Below are 21493 nucleotides of genomic sequence, written 5' to 3' on the forward strand. Positions count from 1 at the left end.
ACTGCAGTGTTGCAGAGTTCTTGGGAAAAAACAGGGCGGAATGCTGTTTGCAGAATTTAAAGTACTGGGCAGGGCTGGGCTAGTCTGCTGCTGTGTAATTGGCTGATTCTGATATATTTCACCTGGCAGCTCTGCTAGTTCTCCTTGGTTAACTTCCTACTACTTATTTTCCTTCCTTTTGCCTTTCTGTTTCCGCCCGGGGGGGAAGCACCGCGCAAACAAGTGCACACATGCACACACGCTGTGTGCATGTTTGCAGGGAGTTTCCTATCTTTTAACATTGTGCACCTTTGGTTTGAGATTTTCAAATAGGACAACTGTAGGCATGCCTGTTGCAATCCTGAGTAACTCAAAGCAAACATAAGCCACTGTGCTCCAATTAGCTTACAGCTTATCTGACACACCCCTCATGATGTCACCTATATTCTACTCTACTACTCACCTACTCCTACTCTTACACTCTGGGGACATGGCTCACATGCTGGGGAAAATTGGAATTCACTATCTTTATCCTCATTTGCATAGGATTGCCTACTAATGCATGGTTACATCTCTGACACTGAGCTCCCCCCCCCTTTAGCAACCACTACTCAGTGGCCATGTTGTCTTCAGCCTGCCAGTCACCTGCATGGCAGAATAAGATTTTTAGTAAAAATGCCTATTTTTGTTTTTTTTTTAATTATTTTCTTGTTTTTATTAGTGCTGCACGTTTGCGCTGTGCTGCACTATGCTTGAACATCGGAGATATGGGAAAAAAGTTAGATTTTTATATTTTTAAACATTTATAAATGCCAATGGCCTTATATTTGGCCATTGGCATGCTTCCTCAACTGTATGCATCCTTTATTTGGAGCTGTCATAGCTCCGTTTAGCTATTTGCAGAACGGTACTCCATTACCAACAGAGTACATTTCTGCAAATAACACTAATCTTCTATGGACAGGTTAGTGTTTCCTGGATTGCAAATTTACCTCATTTGCATAGCTTTTACCAGCAAATGAGGTAATTTGCATACCATGATGCTGTCCGTGCAAGAGTAGCTTTAGCAGCTCTCGTGCACGCCCCTGTCGGCTGTTCCTGGATCACACGGCCTGTTTGACATCTTACACTACTCAACTACTCTGTGCAAGCTTTCTTAAATCCTGGCCCATAACTTTTATTTCTTTTTATATTTCTTACTTATAATACTTTTAGTTTATCTTATTGAGAGTTATGTGATTAGAACCTAATTTAATCTTGAATACATAGACACACATAAAATCATTATGTAATTACTGACATGACAAAATAATTCACTTAAAATTCACTGGTATAAATCCCAGATGTTGGTTCTACTATGAAATGCTTATTGAAAGCTGACATTCCAAAATGATGAAAAAAATGACTAAAATCTAAGATGGCAAAACAATAACTCCTTTTTACCTGTTTTGTTTTGAATGGGAGCAAGCCTCCCCCATCATGATCATACCCCCTAAACTTACATAGACAAACTCCTCAATCACACCAACTCAAAAAAAGGGGAAATATCCCTAAAAAAGTGAATAACTGCTTGTGAAAAATTAAAAATCTCACTGGCAATAATTTCCTGTGGGAGAAATCATGTGATCTTATGCCAGTCTTCATTTTTTCCACAATCTACTGATGCTCAAGCAATTTCTTTTCAAGCATATATGTAGGAAAGCTCCAGATTTTTTGTGATGAGAATGGAATTAGTGCAGTGGGCCAGCTAATGCAGCATTAAGACAGAAAAATAACAACACAAAAATAAGACCAGTAGTTATATATACTTTTGATGCTGTTTAATTGCAAGATGGAAAAAAAGAATGTGTTCTGTATTTTTTTTCTTTTTTGAAGAAGACTCACCTTTTTCTTGCTCGTGCTTTATGTTATTATGTTACAGCATAAACCACTTTACATTATTATAGTATGTTACAGCATAAATACTTTTAGAGCATTATAGTAGGTTACAGCATAAATAATTTTACAGTATTATAGTAGGTTACAGCATAAATAATTTTACAGTATTATAGTAGGTTACAGCGTAAATCATTTTACATTATTATAGTATGTTACAGCATAAATACTTTTAGAGCATTATAGTAGGTTACAGCATAAATAATTTTACAGTATTATAGTAGGTTACAGCATAAATAATTTTACAGTATTATAGTAGGTTACAGCGTAAATCATTTTACAGTATTATAGTATGTTACAGCATAAATCACTTTGCAGTATTATAGTAGGTTACAGCATAAATCATTTTACAGTATTATAGTATATTACAGCATAAATCATTATACAGTATTATAGTAGGTTACAGCATGAATAATTTTACAGTATTAAAATATGTTACACCATAAATAATTTTACAGTTTTATAGTATGTTACACCATAAATAATTTTACAGTATTATAGTATGTTACAGCATAAACAATTTTACAGTATTATAGTATGTTACACCATAAATAATTTTACAGTATTATAGTATGTTACAGCATAAACAATTTTACAGTATTATAGTATGTTACACCATAAATTATTTTACAGTATTATAGTATGTTACAGCATAAATAATTTTACAGTATTATAGTATGTTACAGCATAAATCATATTACAGTATTTTAGTAGGTTACAGCATAAATAATTTTACAGTATTATAGTATGTTACAGCATAAATAATTTTACAATATTATAGTAGGTTACAGCATAAGTCATTTTACAGTATTATAGTAGGTTACAGCATAAATCATTTTACAGTATTATAGTATGTTACAGCATAAATAATTTTACAGTATTATAGTATGTTACAGCATAAATCATTTTACAGTATTATAGTAGGTTACAGCATAAATCATTTTACAGTATTTAGTATGTTACAGCATAAATCATTTTACAGTATTATAGTATGTTACAGCATAAATAATTTTACAGTATTATAGTATGTTACAGTATAAACAATTTTACAGTATTATAGTAGGTTACAGCATAAATAATTTTACAGTATTATAGTATGTTACAGCATAAATAATTTTACAATATTATAGTAGGTTACAGCATAAATCATTTTACAGTATTATAGTATGTTACAGCATAAATCATTTTACAGTATTATAGTAGGTTGCAGCATAAATTATTTTACAGTATTATAGTATGTTACAGCATAAATCATTTTACAGTATTATAGTAGGTTACAGCATAAATAATTTTACAGTATTATAGTATGTTACAGCATAAATTATTTTACAGTATTATAGTATGTTACAGCATAAATCATTTTACAGTATTATAGTAGGTTACAGCATAAATCATTTTACACTATTATAGTATGTTACAGCATAAATCATTTTACAGTATTATAGTAGGTTACAGCTTAAATAATTTTACAGTATTTAGTATGTTACAACATAAATAATTTTACAGTATTATAGTATGTTACAGCATAAATAGTTTTACAGTATTTAGTATGTTACAGCATAAATCATTTTACAGTATTATAGTATGTTACAGCATAAATCATTTTACAGTATTATAGTATGTTACAGCATAACTGTAGTGGTGGTGCTGCAGTAGTGTTGTTGCCTCACAGTAAGACGTTGTCCTGTTCGATTCTCAGCTAGAACGTCTTCTGTGTGGAGACATGCGTGAATTTGCGTACCTTCGTTGAAGGTTGTGCGTCAGGGCCGCCAACTCGGTACGTAAAAATCTACTGGAATCATTAGTGGACCGGAGTTCCGCTATGGAGAGCCCTAACCGGGAAAAGCCGAAAGACACAACAGCAACATAGTATGTTACAGCATAAATCATTTTACAATATTAAAGTATGTTACAGCATAAATCATTTTACAGTCTTATAGTATGTTACAGCATAAATAATTTTACAGTATTATAGTATGTTACAGCATAAATATTTTTAAAGTATTATAGTATTTTACAGCATAAATCATTTTACAGTATTATAGTATGTTACAGCATAAATAATTTTACAGTATTATAGTATGTTACATCATAAATAATTTTACAGTACTATAGTAGGTTAGAGCATAAATCATTTTACAGTATTATAGTATGTTACAGTATAAATCATTTTACAGAATTATAGTATGTTACAACATAAATAATTTTACAGTATTTACTTTGTTACGGCAATTTTACAGTATTACAGTATTATAGTATGTTACAGCATAAATTATTTTAGAGTATTATAGTATGTTACAGCATAAATACTTTTTACAGTATTTAGTATATTACAGCATAAATCATTTTACAGTATTATATAATGTTACAGCATACATAATTTTACAGCATTATAGTATGTTACAGCATAAATAATTGTACAGTATTATAGTAGGTTACAGCATAAAAATTTTACAGTATTATAGTAGGTTACAGCATAAATAATTTGACAGCATTATAGTAGGTTACAGCATAAATAAATTTACAGTATTATAGTAGCTTACAGCATAAATAATTTTACAGTATTATAGTAGGTTACAGCATAAATAATTTTACAGTATTATAGTATGTTACAGCATAAATAATTTTACAGTATTATAGTAGGTTACAACATAAATAATTTTACAGTATTATAGTATGCTACAGCATAAATCATTTTACAGTATTATAGTAGGTTACAGCATAAATCATTTTACAGTTTTATAGTACGTTACAGCATAAATCATTTTACAGTATTTTAGTATGTTACAGCATAAATCATTTTGCAGTATTATAGCACGTTACAACATAAATCATTTTACAGTATTATAGTATGTTGCAGCATAAATCATTTTACAGTATTTAGTATATTCTATTAAACAATACCATATGCCTTGTTTTTTTTAGAATTCTACACGAGGAATAGCTCACATCGTTAGAGCATAACATTCTTGTCGCCATGAAATTAAAGCATAATATTTAATGGGTTCACTGGCAACAGAGTACAACATTCAACAGTTAAGAAGCCTTATCTAGAGTGACCAATTTAAAAAGATACATTGCTGTTTGTAAAAAATAAAAGAGGATGGCCCTTCATTGACATATCTCTCTCTTGCACATTGTTTTGGCACCTTGTGTGATCTTGTTGGACAATGATTTAGTAACTAACACGTGGTAAATGCTGATATACATGTTTATCTATGGCTATAATGCATGTGGTGAGGTTTTTAGATTACTTCAATGCATTTCACAGAAATCTTTGGTTAAGTATGAAACATTGCAGCTGAAACCTAAAGCAAAATGTCAACACATATACTGTTTGTTTTTATTTTTATATAGTTATATTAGCTATTAGATGGGAAATCTGTGGTTCCTTGCAGTTTTGACCTTATGCACTTGTAATAATTTATCATCACTAGTCAGTAAGAAACTGAAAGGTATATAATATGAATTCTAGTCAGTTTAGAAATATATGTATATATTCTGATGTTAGATACTATTCTGAGTTTTGATGACTGTTAGTAATGACCTGAGCTCTTATCTATAAACCACTGTTTAATATTACAGGAACTTGTATGTCCACAGCTTGTTCGCTAGTTATATGTAAAAAGGTATGCTTTGAAGATATTTCATTGACCTATGCATTCAGTACATATATAACATTTGGCAGTTCATTAAAATACAGTTGCACTGTTTAGCTAAATATTTATCTGTAAGACAGTGTATTCGGATAAGAGTGTGGCTTCTAGAATCCTGTTAGTCTGACAGCTACACTAAGGAATTAAAGACTCTGCTGTGGAACTTTTCTTCCCTCTGTCTATCTAGCTTGCTAAATCTATGTTTGTGTCTATATCTGTGTATATAGATTAAGATAGACATGTATAATTAATTATTTATTTTACATTTGGTAACCAAGAGAGCCTGACTGGGCATGAGTGTCCCTTTTCAGTGGAGACCAGGGGAGTGAAGCTCCACAATACAGCAAAATGTGCAAAAAATGTCATGGTGCAAAAGTTAACATAATACAAACAAGAATACACATGTTTTTGAGGCATATGCAGTAAATAGTCACTTATGGTTAGCACACTCAGTTTATCAGAATTATAATTTAATTTAGGATTTAAAAAAAGACATGAACATCTCTAAGTGTTATAGTACAATTATCAGGGTTAATAAGAAATAGAGTGGAAGATACACTTTTTATGTACAGAACAGCAAATGTGGGCAAAAGTACAGAGGAGAAAAAAGGTTCTCACTACACAGAGTGATGGGAATTTAGTAATTTAATACAGAAGGTGCAGAATAGGAAAGTGGGTGGACAGAGGTTGACAACATGTGGAATAAATACCTATCTTAGGGCTGAACAATGGCAAAGCCATGATGGTTTTAAATGATCTTTGAGAGCTAATTTCAAAGTCTGGTGTTTTTTATTTGTTTGAAGGAGGACAAGTGATCTAGATTTTTGCAACATAGCTGGAACAGAGTGCGTTCTTTGTTGTGCTGTGAGATTTATTTATGATGAGTAGCATTTTGTCTTGGGATTACAAAGTTTTGGTTGATTTATAATGCTGGATCATATTTTGCAGGGACAGTCATTTCTTTGGGGTGTATAATATGTATTTATTGATATTTGTTTACTATTAAAGTCTGACTGGGCAAAGAACCATTTTCAGCGGAGACTTAGGGAGAAAAAAACCCTCAGCATACAAATTATTTAACATTTTTTTACCAGGAAAGTCCAACAACCTGGGAAGAAATGCTCCAGATGCATGTCATTGGAATGTGGGAGGAAACCAGAGCCCCAGAGGAAACCCACATGAATGCAGGGATGACATGTAGACTCTCACAGAAGACACCCCACACAAGAATTAAACTGGAGAACCTTTTGCTATGAGGTGACAACCATACGCACTGTGTCACAGCACTGCCCAAACTTATAAGAGTAGATCAGTGTCCTTCACAATAAAATATACAATGGTAGGAGAAGACTACAAACATCAAATGCATCTAGAGAAAGTATAAAACATGGCGCAGGGGTGCAGTAGTAGTGTTGTCGCCTCACGGCAAGAGGTTGTCCGGTTTGATTCTCAGCTGGGGTGCCTTCTTTGTGGACTCTGCATGTCCGCCCTGCATTTGTGTGGGTTTCCTCTGGGTGCTCTGGTTTCCTCTCATGTTACAAAGACATGCATCTGGAGCATTTCTCCCTGGGCCTCTGCTGAAAATTGGCTTTGTTCCAAGTTGGACTTTCCCTGTTTAAATAAATAAATGTAATTGAAATTAGTAAGTATGAAAGAAAAAGAGAAAATATACAAGAAAAATGAGTATGAAAAGAAATACAATGGTAGTAGTGGCTAAGATAAATGTTTTCCCTCTGCAGAGTCACATAAGAGATGCAATACTGAGTTGAGCATGTTAGACAGTAACATGGGGAAGTAGCTGAGAGTTATACCCCAGTACAGGCCAATAGGGGAATCAGAAATATTGCTTTTGAGGCAGACTAAATAAGGGAGTTAGCATAAAGATTATAAGGGCATGTGAAAAAGGGGGTAATTTTGTTTTTTAGCCTAATGTGGTACAGAAGCAGACTTCTTTTAATTAAGGCTTAAATGAATGACTGTTAGGTAATTACTGATAAGAATTGCAAAGGAGCTCCATAATTCGCCACGCAGTTGCAATAAAAGCTGTGCCCTATATATTTCTTTGGTTTATAAATTTCAAGTAGTGGTTTGTAAGTTGAGTGAAGACATTCAGAAAATAGTGGTGGAGGATGTTGTTGATAGCTAGGTAGGAAAAAGATATTACTTTATGTCCTAGTGGTTGTTGTAGGTGAAGGGCAGTTTAAGCCAGGTTAATAATTTAAGAATAGAGACATAAGTTTGACTGGCTATAAATGTTAACATTGTTCTGGTTTGGATTTTTAAGTGCACTGGAGATTGATCAAGATGGGACAGCCATAAAGAGGAGAAGAAGGAGGGAGAGAGGGACAGTTCCTTGTCAGGGGCAACCTGGGAGCAATGTCTGGTTAAATGACTTGCTTAAAGTTCCACAGTAGGCAAGTGATAGCTGAGGGAATCAAACCCTGAAACATGGGAACTACACTTCCTAACCTTTACCTTCTGTGTGAACTGCCAGACTTAGCTAATATCCAAAATTATATATGTTGCCTAGAGGTGTTTTTAGTTGAATTTGTAAGTTTTTAATGCATTTTTTCATATAGGAGATCAAACTTTAGATTATTATTTATTGTTACATGTAGGACTTTAGCATAAGAAACAACTTCAATGACAATATTGTCAGTAATGTTTAGAGAGAAAATGTTGAAGTTTTTTTTTTTTGGGGGGGGGTTGACAAATATTGAAAAATAAAACTAGTTTTTTTTGTGATCCAACAGAAGGTGATTTTCAGATATCCAACTTTCCACTGAGGTTAAGGCATCTTGGGTGATTGTAACTGGGTAGACTGACAAAGGAGTGGATTAAAGTGGAATTATCAGTATGTTGTATAAGTGATTCTTGTTGATGAGATGTGAAAAGATTGCTTATAAAATGGTGCACTTGTTCACTTGGTAACACAGCAATCCCCCTCACTGCTAGTAAGTTGCTCATCATACATATAAACTCTGTGAGGAGAACAAAAACAGAAAAAAAAATAAAAAAAAAAAACATCCATTACATGATAGGAAAAACCCTACCAGCAGCTGGGCTCTTTATTGTGCAGAGAAACCTGCTACTTCAACTCAAAAAGTGGCAGCCTCACACAGTGATACTGGCTTCCACCAGTGGGAACATACCCACTGGAAAAGATCTCTTAGTTACCATATTATGCTAATGAGCCTAGCTCTTCCATCATGCATAAGGACTGTGATATCTTGTGATCATCTCTGCTGTACTTTGCATTTCAATATGGTATGATACAATAGCAGAAGAATGTGGAGCAGGAATGAATTTTGCACTAGATCACTTTGGGCTGCACTCTGCACAATGAATTCTTATACATAGTTCATAAAAATTTAGATTGATTGGTACCATTGTGAGCCACAATCAGAGTAGATACAGTAATGAGACTGATGGCATACAGGATACAGAGCTCAGAGTAATATATACAGAGCTGTAACTTGTTCATTTACCACCCAAGGCTGTTCACAGATCTGGCACCCCTCATCTCTAAGAAACAAATAATGTTAATTTATCAGCCATTTCAGCATGTCTTACCTCTTCTTTCAATGTAGTCAAAGTGTTCTTGAAAGGGGTTTTGCATAAGAGACCACCAAGTATACTGGTAGCCCCTACTTGGGATCTTAATTTTATATTAAGTAAACCAACACTTGATCCATTTGAACGAGCTAATTTGTCTGACTTGAGGCTCTTAACATGTCAATAGTTTTTTTTGATTGCTCTGACCTCTGCAGGAAATCCTTCTGTAACAACTCATAGTATTTTTGAGGATCTGAGAAACCTCAGTGTTTTCCCATAGAAAACACTCATTCATTCTATCAGTAGTATCAGAGAAGGAAAAACCACCACAGGGAAAATCAGAAAGGGAGGTCTACTTTAAGTCTGAATCAGAAATCTGATGAAAAAAATCTCTAAATGCATCCCAGCATCTTCCTGTTCAGATTCAGAATCTTGAATCTTTTTATGAAAGGAGGCATCCTGTACATATATAGACATTACAAGGACTTGCATCTGGAGCGTTTCTCCCCGGGCCTCCGCTGAAAATTGGCTTCATTCCAAATTGGACTTTTCCGGTAAACAAATGTTAAATAAATACATTTATAAATAAATAAGTATATTAGAACCCAGGACCATCGGCAGTATAGCCCTACACTTACATCTGCTACCACAGGAATAGTTAATCTTTAATATTTCTTGTACCAGAAAGTACTCTACAAGAAAGATCAATAGCCTGAATCAAACCCAGAGCCAGTGCCAGTAAACTACTCCTATCCGAAGAAATATGAGGAGAAGTAAATACATGCTTGGCTTTCTGTTTCTTTTTGAAAGGGAAAATGGTGCCAACCATGTTATTAGTGGCAGCCACTGCTTTTCCATGGATGGGCACAACATTCTGACACAGCAGGCAAACCTTCAACAAGAGTAGTTCTCCATTGCCCACTGAGGGAACCCCAAAACCATAGAGGATGGGATTAATCCCCAGTCCACAGTGGCTGCAAGTGCTACATCAGAGGGATCCTGAGTAAAAGATGAGGGGTCTGAGGTACAGCAAATGGCCACAGCAGAGTCACCCAGCTGTGGCTGAGGCCATTTGTTAGCTTGCTTTAGTGCAAAGGCTGATTGCTTAACTTTTTCTTTTTTGCATCTGGAAGAAGGACCGACTGTAGGAGTGACAATCTTTTCCATGGTCAAATCGAAAATGGTGCCTCTATCCTGTTGAAAACAAGCAGCAATGCCAGTAAAACTACCAGTACACAAAAGTTATTTCATTTTATTTATTTTTTGACAGAAAAAAACACTTTCATACATTATGGCAGCTCTACAACATTAAAATAAACACAATTTCTCTACAGAAAATAGTTTAGCAGTTAGATAACACTACTTTTAAACTGACAGAAACAATGATTACTCCATCTGTTTATTTATTTATTGCACTTGTTAACCGGGAAAGTCCATTGGGCCTAGGTGAGCCCATTTTCCGTGGAGGCCCAGGGATAAAAACTCCACTTACATTAATAGTGCATACAAGAAATAACACACAATACAGTGTATATGCTGTCACAATGTGCAGAAATAGTATGAACACAGCAGTACAAATTATTTACAGACATTACACATCTATGTTGTGGTAGCCATGGTGGCACGGTGGTAGCGTTGTTACCTCACAGCAAGAGGTTCTCCCGTTCGATTCTCGGCTTAGCTTGGGAGTGCCTTCTGTGTAGAGTCTGCATGTCCTCCTCGCAGCTGGGTAGCATTCGAAAGCCTTCGTTGAAGGTTGAGTGTTGAGCTGGCACCTTGGTGTTTTGTAAAAATCTACTGGCAATCATTAGCGGACCGGAGTTCTGCTGTGGCGACCCCTTACCGGGGAAAAGCCGAAAAGACAAACAACAACACATCTACATTGTATAAAATTGTGACATTAATGATATGATAGAGTTTGTTAGAGTAGCAGTTTTGATTGTTAATTATTGGAGTTTTGTAGGCATGAGCAGCTGAAATTTAGCAAGACAGATTGAGAACTCATGCAGTTAGTAAAGGTATGTGAGAGAAAGGAAAGTTAAGCAAATAATGACATAGAATATTGTAAAGGTTATAGTAGAAGGAGTCAGGTTTTAGGAGGTGTTAGTTTTGGAACATGTACAGTGTCAAAGAGAAGACAGTACATTATAATCTCGAAGCAATCCATTAAAACACAAAACTCCTGGCTTTAAATTAACTTTCGTGAAGAGGAAAGTAAGAAAACATCAGTAAAAAATAAGAAAATGAAAAGCTTTTTTCCCTAAAGAGAACTTCTCTGCCCAGATAAGGCAAGCACAAGCCAACCACCGATCTTCAAAAGCCTCAGAGGAGCAGACTCTTCATCGGCAGCAAAGCTCAGAAGGGCATTGCACCCAAACTTGTCTTTTAGTCAGCTCAGCTCAAGCTGCCTGACAGTTTGGGTGTGGGGAAGGTGCCCTGAAGCTTTGGAAACTGGCCAGCTGTTATACCCTTTATAGGATATAATCAGTGTGGATGTAGGAGTGAGCAACACCATGGTATGGTGGGGGGAGGGGGTTCAGATGCAATGCTCCCTTTGCACACTGCATTTATAAAATCATTTGGCTAGTAATAAAGAAACAGTCCATTCAGAGATCTCACAAGACTTAGTCCTCTAAGTCCAGGTAGCTTTTCCTACTACTTTATACAGATTTTCTCTTTGCACCTCCTCACAGGAAGAGATAAACGGAAGGGCTGTCTCTGTGCATGTCCAAACAGGGATGTGCCCAAGAGGTTTCTTCACTGCTGGGTAACAGCAGCTGTCCCAGAGAGAACTGCCATTCTTCTATTATTCCTTCCAGAACCTTTTAAGGTCAAGAATCCACAGCGTAATGGGGTTCTTAGCTTCAAATAATCGTTTTTGCAACAGTTTTCAGATGTCCTTCCTTAAGTATAACCACCATACATATATATATATATATATATAGATAGATATTTACATATAAACCACACACATGTATGTGTGTGTGTATGTATATGTGTATATATATATATATATATATATATATATATATATATATATATATATATATATATATATATATAAATATAACCAAACATATGTATTTTTTTCCTCCAGTAACAACTGAAAGCACAGTTACACTGTGTAGTACTTCCTCACTATGTACATATCTAAAAAACTACAAGTCATTGTCTGCTCTTGCCAGCACATTATCTCTGCAAATATGCTGATGTTTCTGTAATTAACTGTTGTTACTGTTGACCTGGCAGCAGATCTTTTACTTTTGATCTTCTTCCATTGAAGCTTTCCAGCACAGGTTTCACCTTCAAAGTTTTGTTTTTCAAGTTGGATGATCGGTTTACTATCACATGGTCGGATAGTATGATGCCGAAAATGTATTTGTACGACTGATGTGTGCGAATGACCCATGTTTGAAAGTTTGAAATGTCCAATGCATAGCCTGCAGATGTCAAATCCGAGATTTTAAAACTGCTGCAACTGGAAGGGTGAATACTGTGTTGTTATCCATTCCGACACCTGTAACGCACGTTCACAAACTCGTACATTGCAAGGCCTCCTTTGACAGCTATATACTTCTACGCCCTGAACTATTCTGAGGGATTGCTATGTGAATGAGGGTAGTAGTACTCTACCATCCCAATGCATGGACATTCCATTCTCTACTTCTACGTGTAAAATGTAAATTAATGTGATGTAAGTAAGTCCTACATAATTATAACTCACGCATGTGAAAAATATGTTCCACAAAACAAAACACTGCAATACACCCACGTGGTTAGTGTAGTAGTCCTCATCGCTGTGTATATGGAACAGCAATCCGGTGTCCTGGAATGAAAAATAAAGGAGCAATGTTTAGCCACTAGTGCAGTAAATCCCCTACAAGTGAATGTTTCTTGTTTGGCCAGTATCCTTGCAAACGCATCTTCCTTTTCCTGTAAATGCCTCCTTTTAGGCGACGCTGGTGCACATACCTCAATACGCAATAAGAGGTCCTCCAAATGGCTCTGCTTGAGTTGGATAGCTTGAAGGACATCAATGATCTATAACTTTTTCCCCCTAACAGGCTTCTCAGGCGCCTATGCCACCCTTCCACATCATTCTGTGATCTTGGAATACCTTGGGCGGCAGTTTCATGTTGATTCCAAAAGCTGATTTCAAATAATAGCAGTATTCTTTCAGCTGTTGAGCCCCCTCATACCATATCATCTAGGGCTGCCTGTTATGTAGTTTTCTGTGAAGAACTTACATAGTGGCTGTACAGCTTCAGGCATAATCACTTCCATACTCTCAAATGTCGGTATAACATCACTGGGGTTTAGAAAAGCAAGTGCCGGAATTTCTTTACACAATGCCGAAAATGTTCTACATCTACTAAACTCACCAGCCAAATGTAATCTCTGTGTCTGTCTCCAAATTATCTGGCTTAAGTGAAACCAGCAACCTTTAGGGTTAGTATTCGGTAAAAGTCGCTGTATGGAATTCACAGCACCCTTCTCGAAATCACTTATGATGACATTTGGAGAAAGTGTCACTGAATGTTGTTCACATAAACATTTCACATGTGTCCAAAAGATATCATATGTAACCTCAGCCTTACTGGACAGTAATACATATACCACTAGGATAATCTTCCTATATTTCACACCAGGAAGTGCACAATGTATAGTATAGATTTGTTTCTAGTCGATAGTGTGTACTAGAAATGTACTATCCACCATGATATATTCAGCTTGACATAACAGTTATAAATTCTTCACAGTTGTTATGATTACAATACTGTTACATAAGTCGCCATCACTGTCATGGTGAATTACAAAGCTGCCATCACCATCTCTGTCATGGTGAATTACAAAGCTGCCATTCCTTAGTGGTAACATCTCGGGAGTGAGTTCTTTCAAAGTGGCGAATCCCTTAAAGGTATCTATCTTCACTTTATTTCTAGATCTTATTACAAACTGCTTTAGAGCATGAGTATTGGGCAATTATGTTGTAAGATCGCCAGAGGTACTCGCCAATACCTCTGATACAACTCTGCAGGGATCCTCAATGGAGTGCAGAGCTCTACGTGTAATGGCAGCTCTAAACTTACATACATCAGGTTTCCTAGTGTCTGCAGCATTGGTAATGTGCAGTGGATTTCAATAAAACCTCCCCTTCTATACCACCCTCTGTCACACCCCTACCTTTATACCTTTCCCTGTTTTTCAGTACACAACACCAGTAATTCTGATTCAAAGAAGATTTCTCCAGGTAATATTGGTAACTATCCACCACAAGCATTTTACGTCCGTTCTGTGTCTCTATGGTGGTATACACATCATTTAAAGTCCCTGGTTGGAATATATCCATTGCTGTTTCACTTACCTGTGGAGGAAAACCTTTCAGATCAGATTGTGCACCACAGTACAGTCAATCATTGCAGAAAGTATAACGGCAATGCTGTACATACCATTGTGCCTCTTTCCATTACTGGTTTCCTGGTATACACGTATACTGACTGCTGCTATGTGTTCAAGTCAGGAACCAGCCTCTGCCTTGACAACTGAGCATGCCATTAACAATCTCTGTGTACTATTTTTTGCGACGTGATGATTGGTCGCATATCATCTTCACGAATTGCATTTGTGTGAATACATCCTTGCATTCGACATTGTGGAGTTCGCATAAACATGGTTCGCTAATGTGATTTGCATTTTTGGACATTCATTATTATGGTATTCGAACATAGCCTGGTTGTACATATGATAGTAAACTGGATTATCCCAGTAAATATGTGGAAAAAAAAGTAAAGTAAGTTCCTGCACTAACTGACAGTCTGTTTCTGAGTTAGTAGATTTAAAGAGACAGTGCTTAGCAACCACACCCATACATATATATATATATTTAAGCATTTGTGGGTGTGTATTAATTTATCTGGACAGATTTAATGGCAGCAATCAGCAGGCATGTTTTTTTTGGATAGTAACTAGAACCACAGTACTTAAAGAAAATGCATACATGCACAGAGAAAGAAAACTAAAAAGAATGTTGAAATTAGTGACAGCGTGGCTGTCGGTGCATTGTGTATTATAATCCTTTTTATTGTCTCATTAAAGTAACAGACATTAAAGCAAGGTCATTAAGAAGCTATCTGACCAACAAATATATTCCGGAATATGTTCCACTAAAACTGACAAGATGCACTACAAGATATAGCAATTTGAGTTGCAGGCTCTTCTAAATCTGCATGCATATAGATTTTTTGAAAGAGTTTGAGTCCTGCAGCACCTTGCCACCACTGTAATGGTTGCAATGTGTCTCTGTATCAAGCTGTTAAATTTGTAGGGCTCAGCAGATACTGCAACATACTAGAAAGAATACAGTTCCATAAGCTACATTTAGTATTCCTGGAATTTTCTCAGAATTTATGAAAAAATGTCAAGAAACAAAAACAGTCAATAGATTGTAATTTCAGGATTTTCATTCTGCAAAATGTCAGATCTAGAAAGAACTATCCAATCACTTTGTGCATCCAGTGCTGATTATGGAATTATTAATCAAAATGAAACAGCTTTCACCTTTTTCTTTCTCTTCTGGACTGATTTTAAATGGCTGTTGTGTAAATTTATCTTATCTTTTCGATTTAGCATTGCATAATAAGCACACCTCAACAAAGTAGAGCTTTTATTATGTAAAAAAAAGAGACTTCTATGACATTGGTGAATGAATTGAATATGCAGTTGGGACTGTCAGACTTGTTGTCTCATTGCCAGAGTTGTAGAAAGTGAACGTAAGGCAATAAAATGTAGCCAGCTAGTATTCCAAACACTGAAACGTAGAGCACAGCTATTGGTTGGTATACTTTGTAAAATTAAATTATATCATTTTTTATCTCTTTGCATAGACAAATACATGAATCCCTTAGTTTTAGGCCCCTATTAGGTATATTTTCTTTTTCCTACATTCTTTCTTTGAAAAAATATCATGATGGAAGCATCAGAGGGAACACATTGACATCATGGGTGCCAGTATCATAACTGACCCACAATGAACAACCATGTTATGTTAAATCATGTATACATTTCCAGGCTCTTGATTTTAAGAGATGAATTGTGGTGTTATGGAGAGTTGTTTGTTGTCTGAGATACAGCGATCTTGGAGTCATATAGCCAGAGTTGTTGGAGGCATATCTCCCTTTGTAGAGGGATTCAAGGTGGAGGAACTTTTACTGACGTTATGTTTTTTGAATGTGTTTAGTTATTAGTTGTCAGAACCTTTTTGTGATTTCACTAATGAGTGCCAATTACAAAAGACCTGAACTTTAATCATAGATCCCATCATTACACATTATATCACATGTCTAAAACAACTTTACTTCTGAACAGTCTTTGTGAGGAAACATGATCTGTTTTACAGTTTCTGGATTGCAAAGTTATTAAACACTATGTGATCCTACAGTTTTTGTCTATTTTTCATGTTCCTCTGTTTTTAGAACATTGAAGCAGGTAAAGCCCTAATGTATTACAATAACTTGTGCGATAACAGTAACCATGTTAATATGTTACAACTTTCAAACCTGTAAAACACTTAGTCCTTCTATACTTTATGTATGTCTCTCTCTTTCTCTTTCTCTGTCTCTCTCTCTTAGTAATTGGTAGTGCGTGGAGCAGGAAAAGCTATATTTGCCCTACTCTCAAGATGAACGTCTTGACATCCATTTCTCAGACATATAACAAGTTAATTATGATAAAAAAAAACTGCCATAATCCTCTGTATGTCGCCACAGTGAAGTCATTAACACAGCTTAAATACAGCATTAGCAGACAGACCTGCAGTTCATATTTATCTTAATGTGGTACCTAAAGATAAGCATGTCAGCTCTATGTGACAGTAATATAGACAGTGCTAGGAAACCAGTGTCAGCATTAACGGTCACCCACATCCATGGAGCTGAATGCTGGTCAGATGCATGCCTGACATGAATAAGGTCCCTACACTTCATGACAGCCCAGACCTAAAGGCTTTCATGCAGTCATACCGCTTCTTAATTGATGACTAGGCTAAAGTAAACTACAATATGATACAACTCATTTAAGAGACAGCAGCTCTGGCAAGAAATTCTAAGTGCATTCTCTCATATTTTAAATCACCTGGCAGATGACACTGTGAAGGTTTTCATTAAAATATATGTAATTAAGAGCTCCACTTGTTTTAAAAATTGTATTGAATCAATAAATATATTCAGCATAGTTAATACAACACATAATAACAGTCTAAAGGTGAGGCCAGATTTGGTGTCTGCCTAGTATTTTATTTTTCATTTAGCCCAAAGTGGTGACATCTACTACTTACACTTTTTATATTTTTTTCTCTTACATATTCACAGACTGTCAGAGAATGGCTGTCTAAGTTGACTGGAGCATATTTGCATTATATTTGTCTTGTCTTGCATTAAGCTTTGACGTTTGCACCCTGCTAGGTTACAATTTATCAGTCAGCATGCATCTGCTAAAGGTTGGTTAAAGGTTGGTTTTCCTTTTTTAACCAATGAGGTATCAGTTATATACCCAGTGTGTTCTCCAGTAGCTAAACATTCTACTTTACTTATTATGGATATAATTTTTATATTAATGATTTTTTAGTTTTATTTAAACATTTATATGACATATAGTAAACAGGTACTGATGACCATTCTCCATTGCTGTGTCTATATTTAACTAATTTTAGAGCTCTAGATTTGTAGTGGTGTGCTATCTTCAATATATATATATATATATATATATATATATTTTATATATATATATATATATATATATATATATATATATATATATATATATATATATATATATATATATATATATATATATAATTCACTTCAGAATCTTGAAATTCGGAAATATCGAATTTCATATGATTGAGACCATATGATTGATGTATGTTTTGGAATATCGAAATTCCGAAACAAATCAAAAAAAAAGACAACTATTTAAATGTTTCTGTAGGGGGGCAAGCCTCCCTGCACCCCCCACCCCTGCTACTTAAATATTCCAACTCCGAAATCACACTACAGCAAGGAAAAGAGAAATCTCCAATTACGTGCTGTATGTAGATCTCCGTTCACAATGCCGGGATTCCGAAAGTTCAATCATATGGTCTCGGCCATATGAAATTCAATCTTTCAGGATTTCGGCATTGTGAAGTATTACCATATATATATATATATATATATATATATATATATATATATATATATATATATATATATATATGTATATTGTTTAATTATAGGATGTAATGACAAAAGAAAGAGCAAAATATTGATCATTTTGGGGAGGGGGTGTTATACCAATGCACTACTGGGTTTGTATAAGTGTTTTAAGATCAAGTTTGCAGTATTTCCTACTGAGTCAGTTTCACGGTTGCTTGTGGCTGTAGTCAGGTATTAACATCTAGATTATTATACTCCTCCCATGTTTGTGTTTTATTGTTCTTTGTTGTCACCCGTTTCTACTTCTTTGTGGTATGATTTTAATACTCTTTGTTTTAGACTGTTAGACTTCCTTTACTTGTTTAACTGGCATAGAAAGTAGGCTGATTGGGTGGAATTATCTCTACTGCAGAGTGGTGTGATATGCTTGAGGTGTATTAATATGAATATATCGTGAATGACTTGGTATTATTCAGTAATGTGTTAAGGTACCATGTAACAAGGGCATTTCCTTTTCATTAAGCTCATTTCTGGATTCTGTTACTGTTTGCTTCACTATTAATCATAATCGATAATTATACACATCACTCTTATAACCATATCCTGTGGTTATTTAATAACAAAACTAAAAGTCATGATCAGAAATTTTACAATAGTCAGAATGTAAATAAAATAACATTATGTTGGCATTTCTTCCAGACACCTTCTGCTGCAATAGTGTCCACTGAAAAGACACAATTATCTTATAAGTCCTATTGGCAGAAAAAGATGGAGCAGTAAATTCATTGAATAGGTTAACGAGACAAAGGGTTGCTAGCAATGGTTTAAAACCTAAGTTCATGCTATTTACAGATGGTCTAAAGTACATTACAGGAGCTGACAATGTATTTTGGAAATTTGCATTCCAAGCTGGCTCAGCCAGCATACTCTGCCAGTACCATGAACCAGTACCCCAATAATCAACTAAATACATAAATAATTTCTTCTTGCTATAAACTGTAACAAACTGCTGGCTAGAAATGTAGCAGTCATGTGCAATAGTTTATACCCTGCTTGCACAGAATGCTACAGTGCTCAGGTTTTAGTTAAAGAAAAGAGATTTATTTTTCTTTTAAACTGTAGCAAACTGCTTGCTATAATGTAGCAAGCAGTTGCTACAGTTTAGACCACACATGGAATACTACATTACTCAGGGTTGACTGCAAATGCAATACTGGCTTTTAAACAGGGATTGTCTGATTGCCAACTACTTTTAACACTTTGAGCCTGGGTCATTTGCCCCTCTCACCCACCTTAGTTTTGTTATAAAAGTTCCTACCATAGTACCAGCAGCCATCTTGCAGTGTGCCTTCATAATCATGATGAATACTATCTAAATTCAATAAGGCAACATGACTAATGACACTATCACACATGGAAAAAGTATTTATCAAATGTCAGGTATGTATGACAGTATACGACACTCAAAAAAGGACACAACTAATTGAAATACAGCAGTTAAATCAGCGCTCATAAGCACCACTTACAAAGCTATATACACCTTTACAGACTATGTTAAATACTGATCGGGCCAGCATCTGGAAGCAGGGGGTCCAGTTGCATTCTCATTTCATAGCATGTTGGTGCACCCTGGACTATTTGGCCTTGTAAGCCATTGCCAGCTGCTGCTGAGGCTACATGTGACTGCAGATGATTCATTCCCACTGGGATTCATTCCTGGGGATAGGAGGCTAGATCTGGGCCCTTCCTGACTTGTAAAGATGGGCACTAGTGTGACAGAGCTGCCACCTGGCATTGGTGACTAAAAGAGCAGACTTCAAGACATGTGGAGCAGCTAGCATGTATAGCAGCTAGGCCTAACCTAATATTATAATGAAGAAGATGTTATGGTTTCATCTGAGGTCATGGAATTCTTGTAGGCATTCTTTGTAGTAACATCCCCATGATGTTAAGTAGGCACAGGGAATCTTGCCACAGAATCCTCATGTTTGCCCACCATGATGATTTCTATCTGACCAAACACCAGAGAACCTGACAGTCAGTCCATCTCACAACCACACATTTATTTTTTTAATCTGTTAACTTGGAAACTGAACTGGACTGAAGACTCTTCAGCCTCAATACAGGCCAATGGCAATTCAAACAGCATGAATGACAATATAGGCATAACACACTGACGAATAAAAGACAACCGAACTTTACATGAAGATATTGAAGACAGCTGAACTGTTCAAGCCTGCATAGTACATTAAGTTCACTGAGGCATGATAGAGAAGTTTCTTAAATACAGCATTAGAAATGAGCAGTCATACATGTAGGAGTTCATGACATATTCAATGCTGTAAAAGATAACATTCTGTATCTGGTCATAAATAGTAACTGTTTTTTTACAATTTTAATAAAGCTACAGACTTAGTTATTGCCCTATTTCCATAAAGCTTTTGCAATTGCATTAATTTAGCACAAATGTATTAAGTTGTACCTTCAAATATTTACTTCAGTAGTCTGCCAGAGTCTGCATCCTGAATATGCTGGGGTCTCTGAGGGGTGACTAACTGACACCCAAGTACAAAAGGAGTTAAGATTGACATTTAGCCTATACATTCTAGGCTACCTTCTTACCATGACAACGGGGGGACCTTCAATTTTGTGGGAGGGAAATGTCACATGATTTGAATGAATGTTATTTAAACAAATCTGTTTCACTGCATTGTATGTTCTGAGGAAGTCTTTAAAGTGAATTACAAAGATGAAAGCAGTAAACATGTTATCATGCAGTGGTTGCAGTGACTGTGATTTATTTTTCGCTAACATAAGTTGTATTTAAAAGTTATGGTAGTCTTTGCTATTGTTTAGCTATTGGGATTAGCTGAATTCCATTGAGTATTTCTTTAAAATGTTTTTAGTTTTTTGCTTTCACTTTTTGTTCAGTCTTACACACTGTGGCATGGTCGTCTAACTCAGAGACTTGCAGGTCTACGAAGGACTGGTTTTAAGGCCATGCCGAATGCTAATATGACATTTTGGGAAGGGGAAGCATGTGATAATTAGCCATGTGCTCTGTCTCCCTGAAACCACTTTCAGAAAGGCATCTGTGCATCTGAGTGATTCAAGAAATTACACAACCCTGCAGATCAGCAAGGCCATCCCAACCATGCCACTTTAATGACCATGGGC

This window comes from Protopterus annectens, chromosome 15.part0 (assembly GCF_019279795.1).
Source record: "Protopterus annectens isolate FY-2018-M chromosome 15.part0, PAN1.0, whole genome shotgun sequence".
Classification (NCBI taxonomy): domain Eukaryota; kingdom Metazoa; phylum Chordata; order Ceratodontiformes; family Protopteridae; genus Protopterus; species Protopterus annectens.